Source organism: Diceros bicornis, chromosome 21 (assembly GCF_020826845.1).
Source record: "Diceros bicornis minor isolate mBicDic1 chromosome 21, mDicBic1.mat.cur, whole genome shotgun sequence".
Lineage (NCBI taxonomy): Eukaryota > Metazoa > Chordata > Mammalia > Perissodactyla > Rhinocerotidae > Diceros > Diceros bicornis.
Window position 1 is genome coordinate 36,988,953 of NC_080760.1, and position 25,311 is coordinate 37,014,263.

The 25,311-nt window shown below is 38.0% G+C and overlaps 1 long non-coding RNA gene across 1 annotated transcript in view; it reads left to right on the top strand.

Annotated features, from left to right (window-relative positions):
- Positions 1-14,359, top strand: part of LOC131419375 (uncharacterized) — an 85,257-nt gene extending 70,898 nt beyond the window's left edge. Inside the window, exon 2 of the long non-coding RNA XR_009223209.1 lies at positions 14,164-14,359. This is a non-coding gene — a long non-coding RNA (uncharacterized LOC131419375). The remainder of the gene's footprint in view (positions 1-14,163) is intronic.
- Positions 14,360-25,311: the final 10,952 nt, after the last annotated feature.

A 25,311-nucleotide genomic window follows, 5' to 3' on the forward strand; every position in this document is an offset into this window, starting at 1 on the left:
GTTAGTTATTATTGTTCCTTTCTTTTAATAGCATATAGTCAGCTTCTTTAAAGAGAAGTAGGAGATAATTATATAGGTATAGCATTTGGAATAACAGTTAAAGACAGCTCATTTCCAATGCAGAATCTTGTTACAGATAGAAATAACTAACCACTTCTAAGTCATTTAGCACTCAAATACAGATTCCTAGAGAGGACAATTTGAACTAAAATTCTAAAGAAATCATAAGTACTCTTGATTGCAACACAGCTTCTCTTGGCATGCTAATGCACCTGGCTCATTAGATGTTACAGCTATGAGGTATCATATTCATGCATGCATTCTTTCATTCATTCCACAGATACCTAATGAGCACCTATCATGCTGCAGTCACTATATAGGCTAAGCAAAAATAGACGTAGTTTCTGTCCTTGTCTCTTCAGTAGGAGAGACAACCAATCAAATCATCACACAGATAATGAGAAATTGATGTTCTAAGAAGTGCAATGATGGAGAAGTAGGCACTGATATAGAAGTTAGGAAAGGTGTTCCTGAAAGGTGACACTCCAAGAGGTGAGTCAGAGATAACTAGACTGAGACCAATCTGATAGCCATTCATTAAGCTAGCAAACACCAGAGGAAGACCAACTTGTGTGGAATGATCTTAAGTTTGGTATGTTTTGGATATGTGAGGCAGGTTCTGAGCTATTCTAATGGGGGTAGAAATTAACACTCAGGTGTATTTAAAAATATACATCATAAAAAAGGACACAATGCTATGAAAAAGAAACACTAGAATGAGAAAAGATCTTAGTGATTTAGACTATGCTGCTTGAAAAAAATTCAGTCAGAGGAGTGTAATATAAAATCAATGAAATTTCCAAGAATATGGAGCAATAACTAGACAAAGAATATATGAGAATATATTAGAATGAATAGGAATAATCCTTTTAGTCAATATCCTATTAATAGAAGGTACAGAAAGAAAGAATGGAAAAAATGGAAGTGACAGATATCTTAAACAAATTATAGAAGAATTTTCCAGAGTTAATATAGGATACTAGAACACCCTTCTTCAGATTCCAAATACCCACCTCAGGTCTATTAGGAGGGAATACTTCTTCCCCATTTGTGATATGTCTCTCTAGGCAAAGAAAAATCCTTAGTGTTACTCCAGGTCTCTTTCTACCTCTTCCTCTGTCCCAGAGGATACAAAGTGATTCACGTCATTGGTAACTTTGTGATGATAAAAGTGGCCTTGCTGAACTCTGTCCTTTTACTTAGGAACAAATTCCCCTGATGGAGCAAGCATTCGCCTTGGGTCCTCTAGGGGGAGACTCGAACACCTTGGGGATGGGATAGGCTGTCCCAGTGCACTAGTGCTATGCCTAGGTCCTCCTAATTTCAGCTGCAGTGTTACGAAGCTGTTTGACTCTATTAAAGTACGTTCTCCAATGAAGCCTAATACTGCAGTCTCTATCTGGACTTTAAAAAACCTGTTTACTGAGAATCCACGTAAGAAGACGTGCTATTAATGGGCCTCCTAATGGTCAAAAGGTACTGGGCCCAGTCCGGTGGCATAGCAGTTAAGTTTGTGCATTCTGCTTTAGTGGCCTGGGTTCGCCGGTTTGGATCCTGGGCGTGGACCTACTCACCGCTCATCAAGCCATGCTGAGGCGGCATCCCATATAGAAGAGCTACAACTCTGCAACTATGACACACAACGATGTACTGGGGCTTTGGGAGAAAAAAGAAATAAAAAAGAGGAGATTGGCAACAGACATTAGCGCAGGGCCAATCTTCCTCAAAAAAAAAAAAGGTGGATAATATATTAAAAAAAAAGGTACAAACTTCCAGTTATAAAATGAATAAGTCATGGGGCCATAATTAATATACGGCGTAGTGACTGTAGTTAACAATACTGTATTGTGTATTTGAAAGTTGCTAAGAGAGTAGGTCTTAAAAGTTCTCATCACAAGAAAAAAATTTAACTCTGTGTGGTGATGGATGTTAACTAGACTTATTGTGGTGCTCATTTCACAATATATACAAATATCGAATTGTTATGTTGTACACCTGAAACTAACGTAATGTTATTTGTCAATTATATCTCAATAAAAAAAAAAAATGAGCCTCCTGAGAGACAGCAACAGTGCCTGGCAAAATAAACTGAAAAAAGACGCAAATGCCTAAGCATATTCTCATTATCAGAACACCAAAAATTAAAAGAAATTCCTAAAATTTTCCAGACTAAAATGACAAATCACTTCCAAAGGAACATTAATCAGACTAGTATTATGATTCTCATCAATAATATTGGATATGGAAGTCACGGGGGAATTTATTCAAATTTATAGGCAAAAATATTTTCAACCTTGGATTTCTATGTCCGTAAACTATTGATCAAGTGTGAGAATGTAAGAAAGGCATTCGTGATTCACGTAGTTTACTTCTCATGCATCTTTGTCTTAGGAATTTACTTGAGTATGGACTAAAAAAAAAAAAATCAAGGATCAGGGCCGGCCCGGTGGCGCAAGCGGTTAAGTGCGCGCGCTCCGCTGCGGCGGCCCGGGGTTCGCTGGTTCAGATCCCGGGCGCGCACCGACACACTGCTTGGTAAGCCATGCTGTGGCGGCGTCCCATATAAAGTGGAGGAAGATGGGCACCGATGTTAGCCCAGGGCCGTCTTTCTCAGCAAAACAAAAAAAAAAAAAGAGGAGGATTGGCGGATGTTAGCTCAGGGCTGATCTCCTCACAAAAAAAAAAAAAAAAAATCAAGGATCTAAACAAAAGTTAAAAGATATCAGATCCAAATTTTAGCAGGTCTAGTTTAGGGGAGCATTGAAGGAATGTAGGTTTCAAGATGATTCTTATCAGATCATGTAATTTGGTTTGGAGTAGGACGATGGTTTTCTGTGAAAAGGAGAGCAATATTTTAAGAAAAAAAGTGGGATTCAACAAGTTAGAAAGCACATTTAAAATTCAGAAAAGCTGAAGATATGGGAAAGGCAAATAATGCTCTTAAAAGACGATGGGGAGCTCCAGGAGGAGCAAAGAGTTATTGAAAAAAGTCACAATCCAGATACAAAGTAAACATGAATTTTTAGCAACTGTTGAGCATAAGAAAAAAAGTCCTTTGGATATGGATGATAAAACGAATTGTCTTTTGAGTGGTCCAGGAATCATAACATTAAATATGCAAGGAAGGAAATAAAATCCTAGTTTATAATGCCCTTTAACCATGAATAGTATTCACATACTCATTTTAATATAGATGTTCTTTATTCATATTTTAATATGTAGAGTAAATTTCTGGATACAATGGAAAACTTGGTTGTGGTTGCAGGATAAAGAGTAAACATCAACCAAGTATAAGTGCAGCTGACAGAGAGTAGAATAGAATGAATGTGTGTGTGTTGGGGGGAGGGGTGAGAGGAAATGTAGAGGGAAAGCAAAGCAATTTAATATCTTGACCTTATGAGGCTGGCTTGGTTGAAAACCCAACTTTCACACCTACTAGCCTCTCTGAGCTTCAATTTCTTCATCTGTTTAATAAAGTTTGGATTAATCAAACAGAAAGAATTTTCCAGAAATATTTAATTATACAGGTAGGAAAGTAGTGACAAATATTCAAGTTTGTCGAGAGAGCAAGTACAGAGAAGTACCTTGAAAATCATTGAAAGTAGTCATTCTGAGGGACTAAGTGGGGGTCTTATAATTCTTTGAGTCATACGCCCTGATATTGTAAATCACCTTGAAACTACAGAGAATGGCATCATCAGAAAGATGGATGGCGACATAACTAGGGTCACTGAGAGTAGCATCACTCACTAGCATGAGTTAGGTTATATTTCTCTCATCTGTGTGTGCATATGAGTATCTAAAAGAAAAAGTGGCCAGATTCCAGGAAGATGGGGGAGGGTTAAGGGTGGGTGAAGGTAGAGAGCACAGGTATACTAGTTTGAGCCTATATAAGATACCTTAACAAAGAGACAACAAAATGTGATTGTCCGGATGTCAGCAGGTATCTGGGTCAGGTAAGCGTCTCTGCTCCACGAGGTCATCCAGGAGCCCAGATTTCTTCACTCAGGCTGCTATGTCATCTTCTGTGATATTGTGTGCATCTGCGTAGTTGAAACTGGCTCACCATGACGTGTATGGTCTAGCCCAAGTGAAAGAGGAAGGAGACGAAATAAGAGGATAAGAGATTTCCTTTTCAGGAAGTAATACACAAGTTGCCCATATCACTTGTGCTCACATTCCATTGGTGAGAACTTAGGCTACGCAAAACTGAGAGAGAGACTGGGAAATAGGATCTCTGGTTGAGAGACACGTAGCTTTAGGAATCTCCTTCTCTGCCACTGTAGGGAAGGTGGTCAGGGCTGTGGGTTCTTCAAGTGAGAGGCTTCTCTTGACACCTACTCCAGATTAAATGCTGTCCAAGAGAGCCAGGGCCGGTGGATTAAGGGAAGGACAACTGTGAACAGGCGCTATGCTAGTGTCTGGAACAGGTTAAGGGATAATAAAACAAGCCAGCACTGTGTTTCAACACCCAGCTTTCTCAGATTAGCTGCTTTCTACAATTTCATCCTTGCTCTTTCTATCTTTGGAAACTCTGCTTGCTAACATTCAAGTAGTTAGTTGTTGCAACACGACACACCTGTGCAACACATAGGTGACCCACGCCATCCAAGGTCTGCGCATCTGAGGAGCGTGAGGGGGAACGCATAGAGTGGAGATGAACAGGACTAAATCAGCATACTCCAGATAGAGACAGAGAGAATTATGACTCCCTTTTACATAGTAAATATTCCTATCTGAGAGAGCAGTCACAAAAAACAGTGGAGAATAGAAGGGTTACATAATGTATTGATTAAGTAAGAAATTACAAACCACCAATTTTTGGGGAAAAATGAGTCAAATCTTATTTTATACTCTATTTACTGTTCCTCAGCTTGCAACTTTTCTAAATTGGACCATGTATTATAATAAATAATAACTATATTAATTATATTTATATAATTATATTCAACATATTATAATCATAAATGATACATTAATTACATGTATATAATTATATTTAATCATATTCATTTATTGTGTGTGTATATGTGTGTGTATATATATATATATATATATATTTTTTTTTCAATCTCAGACCGCCTAAATGTAGACTATTGGGGGTTGGTTCTGCCCATTTTTGCTCAGGAAAAAAAAATTCCACGTGTGATTCTCTGTGTCTGTGGAATACGACCACAGAACATGCCCCAAGAAAACTCCAAATGGCTTAAAGAGTTAGGTATAAAGTAAAATGAAATCATGGGATAACTAGCAGAAAATAAATTTGAGTATTTATTAGTTCCTTTGTGGGTAACATTTTAAGCGACAAACTAATGTTTTTAAAAATGATCAATTGATTCAGTCACAAAACTTTTAAACTTGCAAAGAATGAAAAAGACTAAAACAATACCATAAAGAATTTATATAAAAAAATAAAACTTTTGGGGGCCGGCCCGGTGGCGCAAGCGGTTAAGTGCGCGCGCTCCGCTGCGGCGGCCCGGGGTTCGCTGGTTCGGATCCCGGGCGCGCACCGATGCACTGCTTGGTAAGCCATGCTGTGGCGGCGTCCCATGTAAAGTGGAGGAAGATAGGCACAGATGTTAGCCCAGGGCCGTCTTCCTCAGCAAAAAAAGAGGAGGATTGGCGGATGTTAGCTCAGGGCTGATCTCCTCACAAAAAAAAAAAAAATAAAACTTTTGGTTTTTCATTATACAAAACATTCATACAAATTGATTAGAATAAAAAACAAGACCTCAATGGTTAAATAAAAAACATTTATGAGCAATTTACAAAAAATATATGCAATTTTAAAACTGCATTGAAAATATTTCATCTTATTGATTTTTTAAATATAGCTTATGTTCTCAAAATACATACATTTATGCAACAAGTCTGACATGGGATTTGGCAATTTATATCATGAAACCTGTTCTTTAACCTGGTATTGAAAAGAGACATGAAGAATAATGGTCTGTCATTTTTAGTAACAAAAATGGAAATCAATGTAATTGTCCAATAATAAAGTAGTTAAATGAAAAAGGGTATGTTAACCTCACAAATATCATGCAACCATTAAAAATGAAAATTATAAATACCACATAACCATGTATGGCAATGTTTAATATAATTTTTATATTGCATATGATGTTATGTAAAAATATTTAGTTAAAAAACAGAAAATAGATTTATGTGTGCGAACTGATTATACGGAAGCACAGTTAGTTATCTATATAGACTAGAATTGGTAGAGGATTTGAAAAAGGATAAGTGCTGAGTTGTCTGGAAGTAAGATTGAGATAAACTTTCTTAAGATATTTTCTTTATATTTGTTATAATGCTGTTACAAAGCTGGAAAAATTGTAAGAACATAAATAGAGATATATGTTCAATGGTGAACTTTAGGATCTCTAATCCAAGCTACTTTTAAATAACTGCCCCCAAAAAATTCTATTGAAAAATATGATGAAGTCCTAATTCTAGAGCAGGGAGAGGGAACAAGACTGACAGAAGGGGACTGAATACGGTTTATATGGTATGTGTGTGTGAAGAGACAGAAGAAGGATTCAAAGGTGACAAGAATAGAGGTGAGGTTTACCAGAAATAGGACTTCTTCAAGACAGAGGCTTGGTTTAGTGGTAGTTGTAGTCTTTGTTGTGGTTTGATGGGACTTTTCACCTTTCACTGTACAAACCAGTGTCCAGAGATGCAATTGATGCACAAGTTCAACGTTATCCATAGGAGTGAACTAAATGTCTCTGCTTTGAAATTTTGACTGGAAATCGTATGATACATCTGCCAGCAATTACCATGGGTGTTTCTAAAGTGAGCACAGCCCACTGCCCCTCAATAACATGGTTCTCAAACAATAATGTTGGAAAGAGGCACTGTCTAAAACTTTTGTGATCTATAATCTCCCAGACTACTTTTGCAATTGACTGTTTTTTTTTTTGGCTAAATATATTATTTTATTTTTGGCTACTGACCAAAAGGCAAACAATTGTTGGTGAATTTGTAACTTTTCAATTTTAAATAAAGCAACATCTGAGCAGTGATTTCACTTTTCTGTTTCAGTCTTTGACACTGAACTGCAAAATGTCACCTTTAGTGACCCAGAAAAAGCAGCCGGCTTGAGAAGAAAAAGTTGGGTTGTGCAATGTCTGAGTGGATTGGTTTTCTCTGCTGATGCATTAGAAGAGGCAAGAGCAACCCCCTGCATGACTGGGGGAGAAAATACCCCTCATTAGCATGATGGCCAAAACGTCCTTGTTCATAACCAAACATACTGTTTTACTCAGAAGAAAATTTTAAAAATAGAAAAACCTAAAATCCAAAATCAGTTGCTCTAAACAACATCTCAGGTATTGATTTCCAAAGCATATCTGGAAACACTACCTAAAGATTAGAAACTGTCTGTGTAGTCCACAGATTGGATATTATATAACATTTATTTCAGCCAATGATGCTCTCAGAACTATGCTAGTTGGATGTCACAGACGGATTCATGATTTAGTTGTTCTTACAAACCCATTTCCCCTGGCCAATTGTGCTCCAGCTGGCACATCACAAAATGTGTAACCCAAACCTGCTTAGCATCATCATTTGGCCAGCCCGCTAAAGGCATCATAGAGAAAATAACACTACATTAAGTGGGACATCCCCAAATTTCAGTCTAGCAATAAAGCTTGTGTTTTTCCTTTAGATGAGAGTAAGCATGTTATTATGGAAATAGCAAAGATTTTGGAGGAAGACATCTGCAAGCCCCAATTTCCTGTGAAATTTATGTAATAATTCCTACCACATAACATTGCTTTAATAATGAAATGACATGAAAAGCCTTACTTATATTAGACTTTCAATAAAAGTTTGTCAGCCCCGTGACTTTGGATAAGTTACTTAACCACTCTATGACTCAGTTTCCTCACCTATAAACTGGATATCAGTTTAGTATGTTACTTCAGAGGGTTCAGTGAGGATTAAATGATTTAATAAGTGACAAGCTCTTTGAATAGTACCTGTTAATAGTAAGTGCTCAGTAAATGTATTTGTTGCTCTCATTGTTATTCATTGCCTGTGTGCTAATAGGATATTCCAGATAAAGAGAACAACAGGAGCACAAAAGGACTTAAGGTATTAGGCACATTTTTTGTTGAGGGGATGGGGTGTAAATAGGGGATTAAAGCTGAAGTGGGAGCTGCACAATAGTGTGAGACTACTAAAGAGTACTGATGAATGTACTGATGAGAAGTACTAATTAACTGGTTAGGTTTTCAACTGTGAAGGATCTTGAAGACTTGTACATGGGCTTTTTTATTACAGAAGCTGGAAAGCCAGCAAAGGCTTAAATTAGCAGGTCATATGACCATATCTATTTTTGAAAGATGATTAGAGGGGGTGTAGATGATTAATAAAGGGAGAGTGATGAGAAGCAGGGAGATATTTAGGAAGTTAGTCCAAAAGGTAGGGTACCGTAAAGCAAGAAGGCAGTGATGGAAAAGAGGAAATAGCTACAGAAAACAATGCAGGCATAAAATTAATAAGATTTGTTGGCTAATTGATTGGGAGAGTTAAAGGAAAGGAAATAGCTAAAGCTATCTGGAGGTGTCTAATTTGTGAAAATGGTTAGATGATGAAACCGAGATAAAGAAGTTGTGTACACGATGGGACATGTTGAGTTTATCTTTGTGGATCATCCAATGGTTGAAATCATTGGTGTGAGACACTGCCTACAAATATTGCTTAGGAAGAAAGACAAAAGGATAGAGCATGGAACTTTGAAGTGTGTCTACATTTAATAAGAGGTCAGAAAATAAGAGGTGTCAAGGAGCAGCACTGAGAAAGCAGTCAGAGAGTAGGAAGCAGGCAGAAGGAAGTAGCAGCCTAGAAATCCAGAGAGATATGCATTCCAAAAGAAACAAGAGGTGAACAGTTATGGTTTTAGGAATATTTAATCATTAGGGAAAAGACAGTCCATTCAAAATGTTTATTTAATGCTGAAAAATGTGCCAGTCTCTCCAATTTCCTTTTATTTTTCATGTTCTTTCTTCTTATTCCTCAAACCGAGTAGACTTGATAAACTCACTTTGCTTCCTCAGTTTTCTTTCAAGCCCTTCAGTTCCTGGATGGTAGGCAGATGATCTAAATGTTATCAAAGAGAAGGCTAAAATAAGATATGGGGGATGTAAGTGTATCTGAGTCTAGCAATCCCTGCTCACAATGATTCAAAACAGATCTCTGCTGTGTTGTGTTGCATATCTGGACAAAAACAGAAAAATTCAGTCCTGTGTTTTTCTGTGTTATAAGTGATTCTTATTTTTAAAATACTTGAATTACTCAATAAATTTTTTTCTATTTGAAAGTTGGGGTCATATAAATATGATCCTCGAAAAGAGCTCCTGAATGGGCAAAGGAAACAAATCTTGCATGGTCAGTTCAGTGTGTTAAAGGCGTGGGACAATTTTGTGCCTAAGGGTGATAGTTTCATAATTTGTCTTTTATCCAACTTGCTTAACAATCTGCCTGTTCTTTAGTTACTTGAAATAATATAAATAATCCATTGTAAACTGTAAAATCTTATGTACCCCAAATGTTCCTACTCTTTCCAGTTTTTGGACACAAATGAAGTTACATTGATATCAATAACTCAAAGTTTTTTAACTTAGTCTGATGCAATATTGTGATTTATAAGAAATATATATTTGGTCATGCAGATGACCAAGAATATATTTCTTATATGTATGTGGTCTTCATCCAAAGTTCCTGGCTCACAGCTCCCAAAACCCTTGGATTTTCTTGTTTACATTAATGAAGGTTAGTTTTGGACCCCATCCAGGTATTGGGGCTGGTTGCCAGGAGAACCAGCCATGTGATCAGAGGATTGGAACTTTCAGTCTCACCTCCTGATTTCTGGGGAGGGGACGTTGAATCAATTGCCAATGGCCAATGACTTAGTCAATCATGACTACATAATGTAGCCTCCATAAAAACCAAAAGGACAGCTCATCAGTCCTTTATTGGAGAGCTTCTGGGTTGGTGAACATATGGAGCGTTTGGGAGAGTGGTGTGCCCTGAGAGGGCATGGAAGCTCTGCACCCCTACCCTCGTACTTTGCCCTATGCGTCTTTTCCATTTAGGTGTTCATCTGTATCCATTATAATATCCTTTAACAAACTGGTAAATGTAAGTAAGTCCCTGAGTTCTGTAAGCTATTATAGTAAAATAATAAAACCCAAGGCAGGGGTTGTGGGAACCTCTGATTTATAGCCAGTCCATCAAAAGTACAGGTAATAACTTGGGTTTCTGGCTGGCGTCTGAAGAGAGGGGTGGTCTTGTGGGACTGAGCCCTTTACCTGGAGAGTCTGATTCTATCTCTGGATAGAGGTGTCAGAATTGAGTTGAATTTTCAGACACCCTGTTGGCATCCAAGAACTAATTGTTGGTGTGGGGAAGCCTCCACATACACATGTTGGAATTGGGTCCAGGAATCCTTTACATCGGTACCACTAAGCTTTGTACCTTAGCATGTAGGATTTACTTACTCCTTACCATGTAAGCAGCAGGCAGGATTGACTTAATATTCCACTTTTATTCAGATTTGATGTGGTCTGCTTGTCCCATTGCCACTGCTTTTGGTGCCCATGTGGGAAGAACATTGCCCATGTCTGGGGTGCTATTTCCCAGTTATAAGGCCACCAGTATATGGAATGCCAAGTGGTCCTAGGTTTTAAGCAGAGGTGAGAAAAGTGGCTTTTTTTTTCCCACTCTGTACCAAGATTTGTCAACTTGGTCCCGGACGAACATTGTTGTGGGCTAAAGTCTATAAAAACACTCTCTTAACAAAATATCTCCTCCATTTTTTGGCCAACACCCTTCTAAATCCTAGGGAAGAAAGATAGTAGGAGAAGGGGTTAGGAGTGGAACAGAAACTCTTCCGTTCTCCTCCTCTTTATTATCGTTATCCCCCTTACTCTTCTTCCAATGTTCCATGGTCCCATACTCAAATTCTTCCTCTTTGCTTGGTCAAGGGACCCAAAAAGATCCTTGGGGTGGGGTTCTCTACACTAGAAGTGTCTGTGTCCCAGCAATTTGTTTAAATTTCCTATTATACTTGCACGAATATAAAGATTTACTATAGTAGGTAGATATAGATATAACATAGGTATATCTTACTTTCCACTGAGATATGAAAGGCCAAGAGCAATTCAGTCGGTGCCAAGAGCCATCCTATAAAGCTGAGTGCTTGACTGCCTGTTCATGCCATAAGAGACTGCAAAACAGGTTCTGTTCAGTCTTATCCCACCATCCAATTCTAGGCTACATATGAAGAAGAAAGCAAAAGGGACTATTTTGAAAAGTGTTTTAATGCTTTATTTCTTGTTGTTCCATATCTCCCAAGGGGGAAGTGTTTTCCTATCTTACTTTAAGCCAATGAAAGAATTTTAATGAGACCGCTTGGAGTGATTCACACAACTTCTTGAAGTTTGGTGAACTTAAGTATTATGAGTCAGACTTAGAAAGTCCAAAAGTCATAAGCTATGACTGGATTGCTCCAAGGGCAGCATGGGGAGCAAGCTGCATTTCCATCATGGAAGGGAGCTAGCCTGGGGTCAACTGTCCAATTTGACTTGTGACTCCAACAGAGGGAGAGAATGTGGGAAATCTAGTACTGTGAGGGGAGTTCTAACAGCTAACTGAGTGGAAGCATGTAGCATGCTTCATGTTCAAGCAACTGTAGCATGAGGAATGCAGATGGAGTTTCCCAGCGGAGGATCTTCAAGGAGCCCACACAAGCACCCAATGAAACAAGGAGCCAGCAATTGCATATGGCATTAAAGGGCACTAGTGTCAGAGGTTCAAGCCCATAAAAACAATGCCCCTCCTCCATGAGCCTGGCTAGATGGGAAACAGCAGTTATTGATACGGGGAAGAGATAGTAAAGAAGCAAGTTGGAGTTAACCCTACACTCACCTCCCTACCCACTCCGGAATTCTAGGCCTGTAGCAGTACTAGTTGGGAAGCTAGGAGAAGTTACAATTGAATTTTAGTTAGGAATGTTGAAAATATTCATGGGGATATTTTAAAAAATTACTTAAATTACTAAGGAACTGGATCTGTGTGATCACGTCTGTGTGACCTGCCTGAGATTTCAACCAGAGCCAGAGAAAGACAATTTGGACAATATCATTTAACAAGAGGGATGTGGTATATATAACAATGGCCTCCCAAAGATGCCCGTGTTTTAATCCCTGGGACCTATGAATATGTTACATTACATGGCAAAGGGGAATTAAGGTAGCAGATGGAGTTAAGGTTGCTAATCAACTGACCTTAAAAAAGAGAGATTACTCTGGATTATCCAGATGGGCCCAATGTAATCACAAGCGTCCTTAAATGTGGAAGAGAGAGGCAGACGGGTCAGTGCCAAGTGATGTCATATGAGACTCAGCTGACCATTGCTGGCTTTGAAGATGAAAGGGCACATGGGCCAAGGAATACAGGCACCTTCTAGAAGTTGTAAAGGGCAAGAAAATGGATTCTCCAGAAAGGAATACAGTAATGTAAAAACTATTACTCTGGAGTTTACTGGAACAAATGCACTGGCTTTCCACAAAAAAATTTTGTATAGAGCTGCACTAATAGCCATACTAGCAAACTGTACTATTGAGCACTTGAAGTGTGTCTAGTCTGAACTGAGATGTGCTGTAAGTGCAAAATACACACTGAATTTCAAACACTTAGTACAAAAAATAAGGATGTAAAATATCTCATTATTTTTAAATTGATAATGTTGCTTGGTTTATATTAATATTTTGGATATATTGGGCTAAATAAAATATATTGTTAGAATTAATTTCACCTCTTTTTACTTTTTAAATGTAGCTATTTGAAAATTGAAAATTATATATGTGGCTCACATTATATCTCTATTGAACAGCGTTGATAAAGAGAAAACCTTTCTAGAAATTTTACAATTACACTTTACATTTTATAATCTATAGCACTTTATAAATTTCTCTAATACATACTTAATTCTCATAGCAGTCATGTGTGATGAGTAGGATATAACTTATCATTCCTAGTTTTTAAAACGTGAAAACTGAGGCTCAGTTAATATAAAAGACCCACACGAAAAATCACAAAAGTAGCAAGTGACAGAGCTAAGAGAAAATAAAACATCTGTCTTTCAAACCAAGGCTTTTTTCCTACTTTCCCATTCTGTGGGTGGTGGAGATCCCAGCGCCTAACCTGGAGTTCTCATTTTCTCCAGAGGAGAGTTACTTAAAGGAAAGAGTCTAGAACACTTGAGCTGATGAGAAAGGAGAGTCTTCTATGTATCTCAGCCTGTCTCTAGAAGAGCATTCACAAAACCAAACTTCGTAACCTACTGTTTCTCACAACTTATCAATGATGCTTGGTTATAAAAGCGTTCTGTAGTCATGTGGGTTTGAGAAGCACTGGATGTAAAGTTGGTTTCTTTTAACCACAGCACTTTTGAATCATTATTAATCTCTCAGAGGGAGTACATTACAATTTCCAAAACTTATTTCAACAGATCGTGATGTTCTGGAAAAAGCAATTTAGGAAATTCTGCCCTACAACAAAAGGAAGATTCAAGGACAGGTCTGACTTTTAGCTCCCCGCCATGTGTGAGCCAATCTCCAGTGTTGAAAGAGGATCTGAGGGAGGAGGTGGCAGCTTGTTCCCCAGCCGAGATGCGTTTGCTCGCTTTGGCAACTATCCTGGACAAAGATGGATGTTTAAAAGTGATTTTTAAACGATAGAAAATTAGAATCAGTTCAATAAATAATTTGTGTAGCATCTTAATAAGATTTAAATACAGAGCCAGATATCTGTTCTTTTAAACCACGAGAACACTTTGAGTACTTGGAAGTATTCCTTGGCATTCTAGTGACTTTCTAAATGAAATTCTAGCAAGATAGGAAAAGGACATGTAACAACCCAAAGTTCAGGGAGAGATTTTGACATTTGAAACCGTTAGGTTTGCCGGTATTAATGACTACCAATTGGTATTAAGAAGTATAAATTTTGTTTTCCAAAGCAACTTTTCATCAAGTGATGAAAAAATATGCCAAAAATACACATTAATTTGCTTTTTATTTTCTTCAGACTAACCAGGACCAGATACTGAGGCAAGAAATGTCAGTAGGAAGAACAGAATGAGAATCTGCTTATTCAACAACATTTTGTGCTGGCTTTATTTTTGATGCTGGGGATTCAGTGATGATAAAATAAAAGTACGCTTGCAATGGAGCTTACAGTATTGTGGAGTTCAAGAAATAAAAATGTTATTTTATGTTTCTAAGTAATTAATTCATTCATCAAACATTAAGAAAATGAACAAGCACCTCCTATGTGCCAAACACTGTGCTAGGTATTATGACTACGAAGAAAAAGAAGACAAAACTTCTGACATGGATGAGTCCATTATATAGTGCAGGAAGCAGAGAAGAAAACAATTAATTACCAAAGGGTGTTTCCTCTCACTCAAACTTGCTCCAGCCACGTTCTTCCCCTGCTGACTAATCGGGCACTCCATTCAACCATCTGCCCAGACTAAATATCTTAGGATCCTTGACCACTCTCTTTGTCTTATAACCCATACCCAAACCATCAGTGAATTCTATTTTTCTTCCATCAAAATATATCTTTAAAAAAATTCCACCACTTCTCATCTATGTCCACTGCTGTCAACATGTTCCAAGCCACCATTATCTTTTGTAGTGTCCTAACTGGTCTATCTGCTTCCAATCTTTTCCCCCTAGCATCTGTTCTCCGTAGGGCATCCAAAGTGGTCATAGGACACTATTTCTCTTTCATAATTTTCCTTTAGTCTGCCTCAAAGCATTTATAACAACCTGCTATGTTTTATATGTTCATCTGTTTATTTGTGCATTGTCTGTCTCCCTCTTGAATGTAAATTTTTAAGAGGAGCGGGTCTGTTTTTAATATGCAAATCACCATTTAGTTTATTCTGTATAGTAAATTATATAGTATGATAAATATTTATATGGTGTAAGCAACAGTGATGTCACAAATGAGGATTTGATTAGTTTGCCTGGGATTCAGATGGTGGGAAGATCACGGAAGGTTTGCAAAGGAATTAAAGCTTGTTTCAGATGCTGTCATCTGACTTCTACCTCTGCATCCTCTATACAAGATCAACAACAACCTATTTGATAAAACATTTCCTCATCACTTATCCTAAACAGCCTCTTCCTTAAGACATCTTTCTTGATTTGTTGTTTATGTATTTAATAAAAATTTATGGAGTGAGTGCCCTCTGTATGCAGGCCATAAAGAATACAATCATAGATGAGATCAAAATGGAGACCATTAGAATGCAGTAAGATCAGAGCCATCAGGAGGCAAGTGAAGAAGGCTATGGGTCTTTGAGTCTTCTATTTTATCGCTCCCCTTCTCCTCTGCATTCTGCTTAAAGTTTTGTGTTTCTCCAATATACTTGCAGCCCCCATTTCCAGCAAAGTCAATTATTCTTATTTGGGTAGATTTTGAGTTTTAAATGTAATTACATCATACATCCCTGCTTGGCTCAGTCCATTTCAGCTGCCTGTACTGAAGACCACAAACCTGTAGCCTCTAGTCTCTAGTCGTTAGGTCCCAATAACAATAAGAGGTTAAAACTGGAACCATTTTGCTTCACTAATCACTTGTGTGGTGTGATGACCACATTGAAAACACTTGACAATGCTTATGTTTCCAAACGAATACTAGAGGGGCAAGGCAGGTAATGTAAACGAGTGAAGCAAGCTGGGTGTGAGATGATTAAGAAGTAGTAGGGTCTGCTGTGAAGTGGAGAACCTACACTCTGCGACCGCAGTTCCAGAAGCTTTTGTTGCCACATGAGGAATTTAGGCCCAGGAGTGCAAAGGAAAATTCTTTTCCCCTTTCTCTAAGTGGAGGGGCCTCCTGGTCTCTCTCCATGCTCTCATCTACTCCTACCCGGAAATAAGTGACTCATCAGGTTAGTTAAATTTGGAGGAGGACCTGGACTTCATAGCCCCGCCTCTTTCTTGCTTTTTCTCTCTGGCACTTTCCTGTATGAGAAGGTGCGTGCTTTAGTCTGCTCCTCAATGTGTAAGTGTTATGGAGACGGGCTTCTACATGGGAAGGCCTACAGTAGTCCAGTGCTGCCTGTGACTGGATGAAGAAGCCTGACTTTTTCTGGGGTTTGATATTAAGAAGTCCATTGTTTCTGCTCACCTAGGCCACATCTTGCATCTAAGACTTTGTCAGCAGTAAATGAGATATTTTGATCTTCACCTCCTTAATCATTTTTCCTCACTTTTCAATTTTTATTCATAAACTCGGGTGAGAAAAACAGGGGTGTGATTTATTGGGCCCCCACAAATCATATGACCAATGTTGCTTTATTTTCTAATTTTTGAAGAGAAACCAAACGTTCAGATTTTTTCTTTTTTTTTTTTGTTGAGGAAGATTCATCCTGAGCTAACATTTGTTGCCAATATTCCTCTTTTTTTGTGCTTGAGGAAGGTTAGATCTAAGCTAACATCTGCGCCAATCTTCCTCTACTTTGTATGTGGGTTGCTGACACAGCATGGCTGATGAGTGTAGATGTGTGCCTGGGGTCCAAACCCACAAACCCAGGCAGCCAAAGCAGAGTGCACCAAAATCAACTACCACACCATGGAACCGGCCCCCAGATTTTTTATATGAAAAACTCATGATTCTTGGCAAAGAATTCATATATTTAAAAAAATCTTATGTTTTAAATGAAATATATTTATAGGCCAATTTTCACAAGAAGTCACTAGATTGCAGTTATGCTCTAAACTCTGCAGTTTGGGGTCAGTCTACATATCTAGATTTCTGTCCCAGTCCCTTCTGATGAATCCAGTTCTCATTTGGATTTGGAGCACTGATCTTTACCTCAGCTCACTAATCTGGATTCCTGATATTTTGACTACCCAATCATCCCTCTCCAGAACCTTCTGGAGGGTAGACCGTATTCTCCTCGCCCTTCTTCTCTACCCAGCTACAAACTATAGCTCTTCTTCAATCTAGCCATGCCACACTCCAGCCTCCAAAATTACTGATCCTTGGAGATCTCTATAGTCTTGCCTCATCTACCAGCTCTGACCTCTTGGATCAATGACCATACCTCGTTAATCCTTAATCATAAAGATTTATATAATTAGCTATCACCACTGCTTTCCCGTACGAGAGGAAAGCCCAGTTAACCCATATTCCTCTCCATTCCCAGGCTATTCCTCTCTCTCGATCTACCTCCCGTTGAGATCCCAAATGCATGGTATTAACATGCATACTGTAAAACTTGGGAATTTTATTTCTTCTTTTCTCTCCCTTTCTCACTTGGAATGTGGCCACTGATAGGAATTTTTTTCCTCTTTCTCTTATCAAATAAGAATCACTGATACAAGGTATTCTAGGTTTTTTGTTCTAATTTCCTTCCCTTGGCACATTCTTTATTCTTCTTGCTTTCTTTCAAGTCTCTGGCTCCAATGACAATCTCATTCCCTAGGTCCTCATTCAGCCAGTCTGATAGCAGCCCTCAGGAAGTGCAATCTAAATTAATTTTGTTTGATTTTGGATTATTTTCCAAACTTTAGACTAGTCAATAAGACATCTCAGTCTCCCCTGGGACCACCCATTTAGTCTTCAACCCAGCTTCTTTGACTTTTTTCCAGCCATCTGTTTTACTTGGGCAAAGAAAGCCAGTTTTAATGTCTACATATTTTTCCTCTCATCTATATTTTTGGCACCTTTAGTTAATTCAGAGTTAGCTCCAGAAAGGAAACATTTACCATCCCTCAGCAGCTGTTCAGTCCTGGAGGAGGAAGCGGAGAGTCTTGTTCCTCTTCCCATTGGCCTGTTCTCCCTTATTCTGGCCATAGGTATTTCATCATCCTTGCACTCTAGCCTGCCTGACACCTGGATGCACTGATTTTTGCTTTAGAATGAGAATAATAACTTCTGAGCTCAACTCTCGTCAACTCATTTTTCAACGTGTATGAATCTTGAATCCCAGTATATAATCCGAGGCTCAGAGTCCAGAGCCTGGGGTTCACCTTTGACTCCATCAGCCATCAAATAAACTACATCATCAAGTTGGACCTCACTTCCTCCATCTGTGAAATGAGAGTACTGATCTGTAACAGAGATTTTGAATTCAAATGTCGTTAGATACCTACAGATCAAGGAAAGGAGAAACTACTAAATAGAGGAGCTGTTTGCCATAAGGTAACTGGGCATGACAAGGATTTAAAACTAAGAAGGCATACCCTACCTAAAGACATTTGCTGGCTCAGCTAAATCTATCTACGAGCTCCTTGGCTGAAGACTGACTGGCTGACAGTTTGTGAGCTGTATGATACCTTAAGCCCTGACATTCTGTAAACCCTAAGTCCCTCTGTGTTACAGCTCTTTCCTCTGAATAATTTCCCCTTACATAATATTTAAAACAGAGTACATGTAATGTGATGTAAGATGGCATATAATTTTATGAATCACACTGGCCAGCTCTGTGCTCATAGATGGAGATAACATCTTAGCATGGAGCTGATTTATTAGTAGGTAGCAATCACTTGAATGGGAGCAGATATATAAATGCATTGCAGAAAATTTTGTGGCCTGAAAAAAGACAAATTCTTAAAGTACTGTTTGCTTATCAGAGCTGGAATTTGGAGAAGGCTGGATGAAATGTGCAGAGGTGACAATGACTTCAAGGAAGATGACTATCAGCATCTCCTTTACCTTGATCTTCTCCATTATTAGAAGCTCTCTGGTGGTTTGGCGTGGACTTGGCTGGCAGAAAATGCCCCCAAAAAGCATAAAGAGTGCTTATTGTAGACCTGGTCTCAAACAACGGTTTTAGGAGCATGCCGGTTATAATACAATGTGCTGTGGTTGTAGCCACATTGACTGGAGGTATGCTTGTGGGACAGAGGCTAAGGAGGTAAGTATGAATAAAGATTAATACTCTTAAAACCCAAACCTCAAGAATCATATGGTCAGTGCAGGAATATCCTCCAACAATGCTATCACAAATGTTTATAGGATTGTGTGGGGCACTCTTCTATAGCAACACCTAATGGCAGCAAGCAGCAATAGCCGTAGTGGACTGATCTCCCTCTTCAATTCTCTCATCACCTTGCATTTGGAAGGACAACTTCCTTCCAAATAATCACCATTTAAACCACATAAGTCCAGATGTTCTTGGAAAATTCATCATGGAGTATGCCTCTAGAAGGGGAAAAGGTGATTTTGTGATAATATGGGAATGTTGGCTCTTGAGCAAAAATTTTAAAACTGAAATACATTATCTCAGTTAGCTATTGCCACAATAATGTTGTATAACAAATAATCATGGTATTTCAGTAGCATTTAGCAATAAACATTCTCACAGATTTATGAGATCACTAGAATGCAGCTGATCTCGGCTGAGCTCAGCTAGGCCACTGTGCTTCTCAGTGCAGATTTCTGGATCAGCTGCAGCAGCCCTGTTCTACATGTCTCTCATCTTTCTTGGACCATCAGGCTAGCTGTGGTATGTTCTTTGAATGGCGCTGGTAGAGGTGCCAGAGGGAATATTCAAATGTACAAGTACATTTTAAGCCCTTGCTTGTGACATGTTTTCTAACATCCTATTAGCCAAAGAAGTTACATGGCTGAGCTCAAAGTGAAGGCACAGGAAAGTATATTCCTCTAGTAGAGGAATAAAAAGTTATATGGCAAAGGCATGAAGAATCAAGGCCAATAATTGAATCTACAACAGATGTGAACATACTTTGTATCCTGAATTGAGGAAAAGAGTTTATCAGATAATTATAGATTTGGATGAGCTTCAAGGTTTTATATGTGGCCTGTAAAATAAAACACATTGCTTTTTGCCAGAGTGACATGTGGTTGAAAAATATGTAAAAGATCCTATGTGAGATGTGTGTTTATGTGCATATACACAAACATCCTTATATCAAATGTAAGTTGAATTCTATGGCAGAAACTAACTGATCACCAAAGATCCATGCTTCCACTTAAATATTTAGAATTGTTGCTAGGAAGTGGCTGCACATCCAGCAACTCTATTTTCCAGTCTTCCTTGCATCTAGGTGATGCCAAGTGACTAGTTCTTGCCAATAGAAAGGAATAGAAGAGATGTGCTGTGACTCAGGCCAGGTTACTTGAGAAGCGGATATCCCTTCTCCACCTGCTCTTGCTCGCCTGCCCAGCGAATGCAGAAGATTCTGAGCCCCCATCTGACAACTTAGTCTCAAGATAGAACAACTGTAGGTCTCTGAACCTTATGGAAGACCATCTGCCCACTACGAACACTTACATACTGTCACATGATTAAGAAATGAACCTTCATTGTATTTGTGTTATGCCACTAAAGCAGGGTAAGATTTTCTTATGGCAACTAAAAAAGTTATATAGAGAAGATCAGAAGCTCTTCTCACTGTAAAGAATTTATAGAGAAGGATAAAATAATCAAAGAGAACATTTACTGCACATCTACCATGTGCAAGGCTCACAGCTGATATATTACATGGTTAAATGTTTGAGAGCTGTGCTACAGTTTAATGAGTTGGGGGACCGGAGCAGAAAGAGAATCTCATTCTTCCATCATCTGCTACGTTGAGCTGTGCAAGTGGCAGATAAGTAAAGAATGGTAAACACCCTCTACTTTGGCATGGTGAGACATACACCGAGCCTATAGAGCTATGTTATACAAGTCAGTAACATAGCAAATTTAGGACCCTTTACAGTAGGATGTGTGGATGAACTTAAACAAAAGGGGTATTCAATTATCTCAGAGGCAGTACAAATGTGAATTTATATTGTAAAAGTTCAGTAGTTAGGAGGATTGGGCCACTGGAATCCTGAGAAATTGTCTTAAGGAACCCACTCTTATTTGGGACACCTTAACCCTAGACAATGGGTGGGGATGACCATATTATGGAGGGAAGGTTGTAGGTTATAGAGCTGTTGAGAAATGTCTTAGGACTGGAGCACATATTTTCAAAACAGGAGTGATCATGTAAAAAATTTATAGAAGTGGTGGTAATGGTGGTGGTGTTGATAGCTAGATATTCTAGGAAGGAGCTGTGCTAAAACTACAAGAAAAGTTCTTAAATTGTTATTTTTGTGCTTTTTAAAAATTTCCCACACTTCCTGAGTTGTCCAAAACTATGCTTCAAGAATTAGCATTTTTATAGCAGGATTGCAAAAAGAAAAAAAGTAATCTCTTACTGTTATAAGCCAAAATAGACACTTAAAGTCAAAAGAGAAGTACTAAATGAAGTGGATAGACCTTACAATAAATGAAAGATGTGTGTGTATGTATAAAACGTGTACCCATGGGCAGGATTAGGGAGAGTCTCTCTCAGGCTGAGAGTTTGGACTTGAACAGGAGAGTACTCAGCAAGTTACTTCATATAAATATTTTTCCAAGAACACGATGTAAGAAATTTCTCTCATTTATTCTGTTGGTAGCAACTTTAAGCTGAGACAACAGGAGGGAGGACTGGGGTTTATCTTCTGTTTTCAACCAAATTAACAGCTATTTCAGGCATGTTGGTGTTAACCATTGCCTTTATGCTTTCTCTCCAGAAGGAAACCAGACAACATGTAAATTAATGAAATGTTCCTCCACTAAAGGACTCAGAAATTTGTTTGTCCTTAGCTCCCAGGACTCAAATGATTTCAGCATTCTACTTTACGAAAAAGGAAGCTGCCAACCTCATAAAGAGGGATGACACCATTCCAAAAACAATTTAATAATGGGCGTTCTCATTTCTCCTTGGTCATACCTTTGGCTTGGAAAACTCTTTTGGAACCTTCAACAGAATGAGGTCGAGTGTGTAAGAAGCCCCCTTCCCTAGTAGTAGTTTGAATTTTAAACCAAACAGCCTCATCCATTTTATAAGAATTGTGGAGGGGTTCCCTTGGAAGATAAAGCAAGTTCACCGAATGATAAAATACAGCACATGGTATCCCTTGCTAGGAGAATTTTCCCTCTCACATAATTGGCGTATGCCATATGGTTCCTTAACTCATGTAACTTAGATATAATAGAAGTAATAGTCACCAATTTCGTTATTTCTCTTCATTCCCTGTGTTAGTTTCCTATGACTGTTGTAGCTTATTGATACCAACTTAGTGGCTTAAAACATACACATTTATTATCTTATATTCTGAAGGTCAAATGTCCTAAATGGGTCTCATTCCTATTTACAAAAACATTTTAGAAAACAGGAGGCAGCTGGATTTGGCCTGGGGGCCATAGTTTGGTAATTCCTGCTCTGATAGGCTAGGGTCTACATCATATTAATCCTTGTGTTCCTTGAACCTAGCAAAAAATAACTTGCACATACTGGGGACTCAATAAATGTTATTTTGTTTAAATGATTTAACATCTGTCCCCTAGGATATAGATTGGTGCAACCTTTCTGGAGGGGGATTTAGCAATTGCTCTTAAAATTGGACCAAGCAATTAACTTCTAGGAATTTATGGTCCAGCTGTGTTCTGTTGAGTCTTCTAAGGAATGTGAACAAAAGTTTTCATTGCAGTATCATTGTAATAGCAAAAAAATTGGAGATAACCTTAATTTCTTTCAATAACAGATTGTATGAGATTCAAGAAATAGATATCCTACAACAGGTTTAGCCCAATCCAGACTCACTGCCTGTTTTTGTAAATAAAGTTTTATTGAGCCAGAGTCTGCTTATTTGTTTACATATTGTTCATGGATTCTTTTGTGCTACAATGGCAGAGTTGAGTAGTTGTAAGATAGATTGCATGGACAGCAAAACCGAAAATATTTACTATCTGCCCTTTACAGAAAGTTTTTCCAACTCCTTTTCTAGAGTTTTGTGGGGAAATAGATTCATAATAAACTAAACTCAATAATATATTGGAACTGAGTGACCCTGAACTCTTCTTAGCCACATATGATACTACCCTTCCTTTTAGTTTTGTTAGGTTTTAGCCAGATATTATAAAATATTTGGAGTTCAAATCAAAGTCAGCCTTATATAGTAGTAATAAGAAACGCAAATGGATAGCCACAGTTAAAAGATAATTTTTTAAATGATAAAATAATGACTCATACCTATATAAAATGAACACAGGTCACAGATTTTAATTAACTCATTAATTAATAAGATATTACAACCAGTTCAAAGATGAATCCAAAGAACATACAAATATATAATTATCAAAGATACTGCAAAAAATTTACAAATAGATGCAAAACTGCTAAAATTGTTAAATATTCATAGGACGATAATCAATTGCATTCCACTGCATACAATTTCCACTTCAATGGACATGGATCCTTTGCCTTTTTATCAGTTCTCTCTAATTGATAGCATTGTAGAATAGCTCAAAGACAATGATAGATTGAGATCATCTGAAAGCTGTCAGACACTATCCTCAGTAATCTTTTCATTTCAAAGTTTTTCACAATTTTTCCTCTATGACATAAAACTGAATATAAAATGCAACACTCAGCCTGATTATGCAGTATAAATGTGATGTCTTTCTTCAGGCATATAAAAGTAGATAAAGCATCTGATTGTCACACACCTGGGAAGGGGAGACTTAGCTTGAGCTACCCTGTGAACCCTACTAAGGGTCGGAGGTAAATAGGGAGGAGGCAGTCTTATCAAAAATCCTATATTAATGAACAACTGAGGGCTCTCGTGGCAATTAACTCATCCTAAGGAAAGAATAAGCTAAGCATGACTCTGTAACAGAGGTAGCCATTGAAGTGGAGGGGTGATTCTGATTATGGAAAAAAAATGTCTGTTTCTCCAATTTGTCTCCTGGCTTTTTCCAAAATTATATTCACTTGTGGTCCTAATGGCGGTGTTGTAAGTAAATTAAAATAAAGAAATCATTACAAACTCTGTAAGATATTGGACCCAAGCTGTTGAAGTTGAACCAACTACAACATAAAAAGGAAAAAGACATTCTCCCCCACTTCAATTTTTCACATCAAGGGTTCCAGTGAATTGGTAGCTGGGGAGGTAAAAAATGAAGGAAAGAAAATGTCATTAATACAGAAGAATAGTTTGAACATACCATCAGATGTTAATATCCATAGCCATAGAATCTACTAAGTTGTCTAATATTCCACCAGTGGAAAATTATATATTGAAAGGTGGAAGAACATGGAATATGATAGTTCAAGAACTCAAGCAACCCAAATTGTGAAACACATGCTAGGGTTTAGGTTGGTCTATGACAACATAAAAATTGCAAATTTAAATATTTCTCAAATTCACTCACTTCTTTCCATTTTCGTTGTAATCATCCCAGACCAAACCACTATCTTTTCCCACTGGGACTATGTAGAAAGTCTCTTTTGAGTAAAAGGAACAAATCCAACAAACTGAAAATGGCTTAAAACCTTCAATGGCTTCCTATTGACTTGCAAAGAAAGTCTTAACATGCCCTGGAAGACCACACTCCATCTCGCCCGTAGTTGCCTCTCTATTTTTAGCTCATCCACTTTCTCCCTTCCTTAATCCACTGTCTCTCCATCTCTCAGTAACTGGAAGCTGCTTTGTTTTCTCCTTTCTCTGGATGACTGGTTTCTCTGTTTAGTAATGAGTAGCAGTTAGCCAACAAAAAGAAGGGGAAAGAACGTTCTAAAGGAAGCCTCCACATCCAAGCTAGATTACATGATCCTATGAAACCACACTTTTCCTCACCAATCCAGTATTCTATTACTGACATTTTTTTTATAATTCATTTTTCAATGTCGGTTTGTCTCTCTAGACTTTAAGTGTTTAAAGACAGGTTTTGCTTGGCATGTAATAGATAGGAACTAAGTGAAGTATACATTGATTAAAAGTAAAGAAAAAATTTGATCATCATCTCTAGGAGATATCTGCCACTCTCATATATCTAATTATACCCCTATCCAACCATTCTCTTGTGTGACAATATTCTACTTATTTATTTATATATGGTTTACTTTTACTTTTACTTAGGCGTGGTTTCCATGCATTGGATTGTATGAAAGCTTCTTGAATCAGGCCGGGTGTGTGATCCATGCTGTATAATAATAGATTCTATTTCTTCATTTTCCAATACTGATATACAAAAAGTCTAGATCTTATGGGATCTGAGAGCTGCTGAGTCATTTGTAGGTTTTTGGCTTTGCCTGCAGAGGCAAATGTGGCCTACAGAGCTAAAGCCTTCAATCATTGTAAGTGGGTATAGAGTTAGAGACTTAGAGAGAAGAC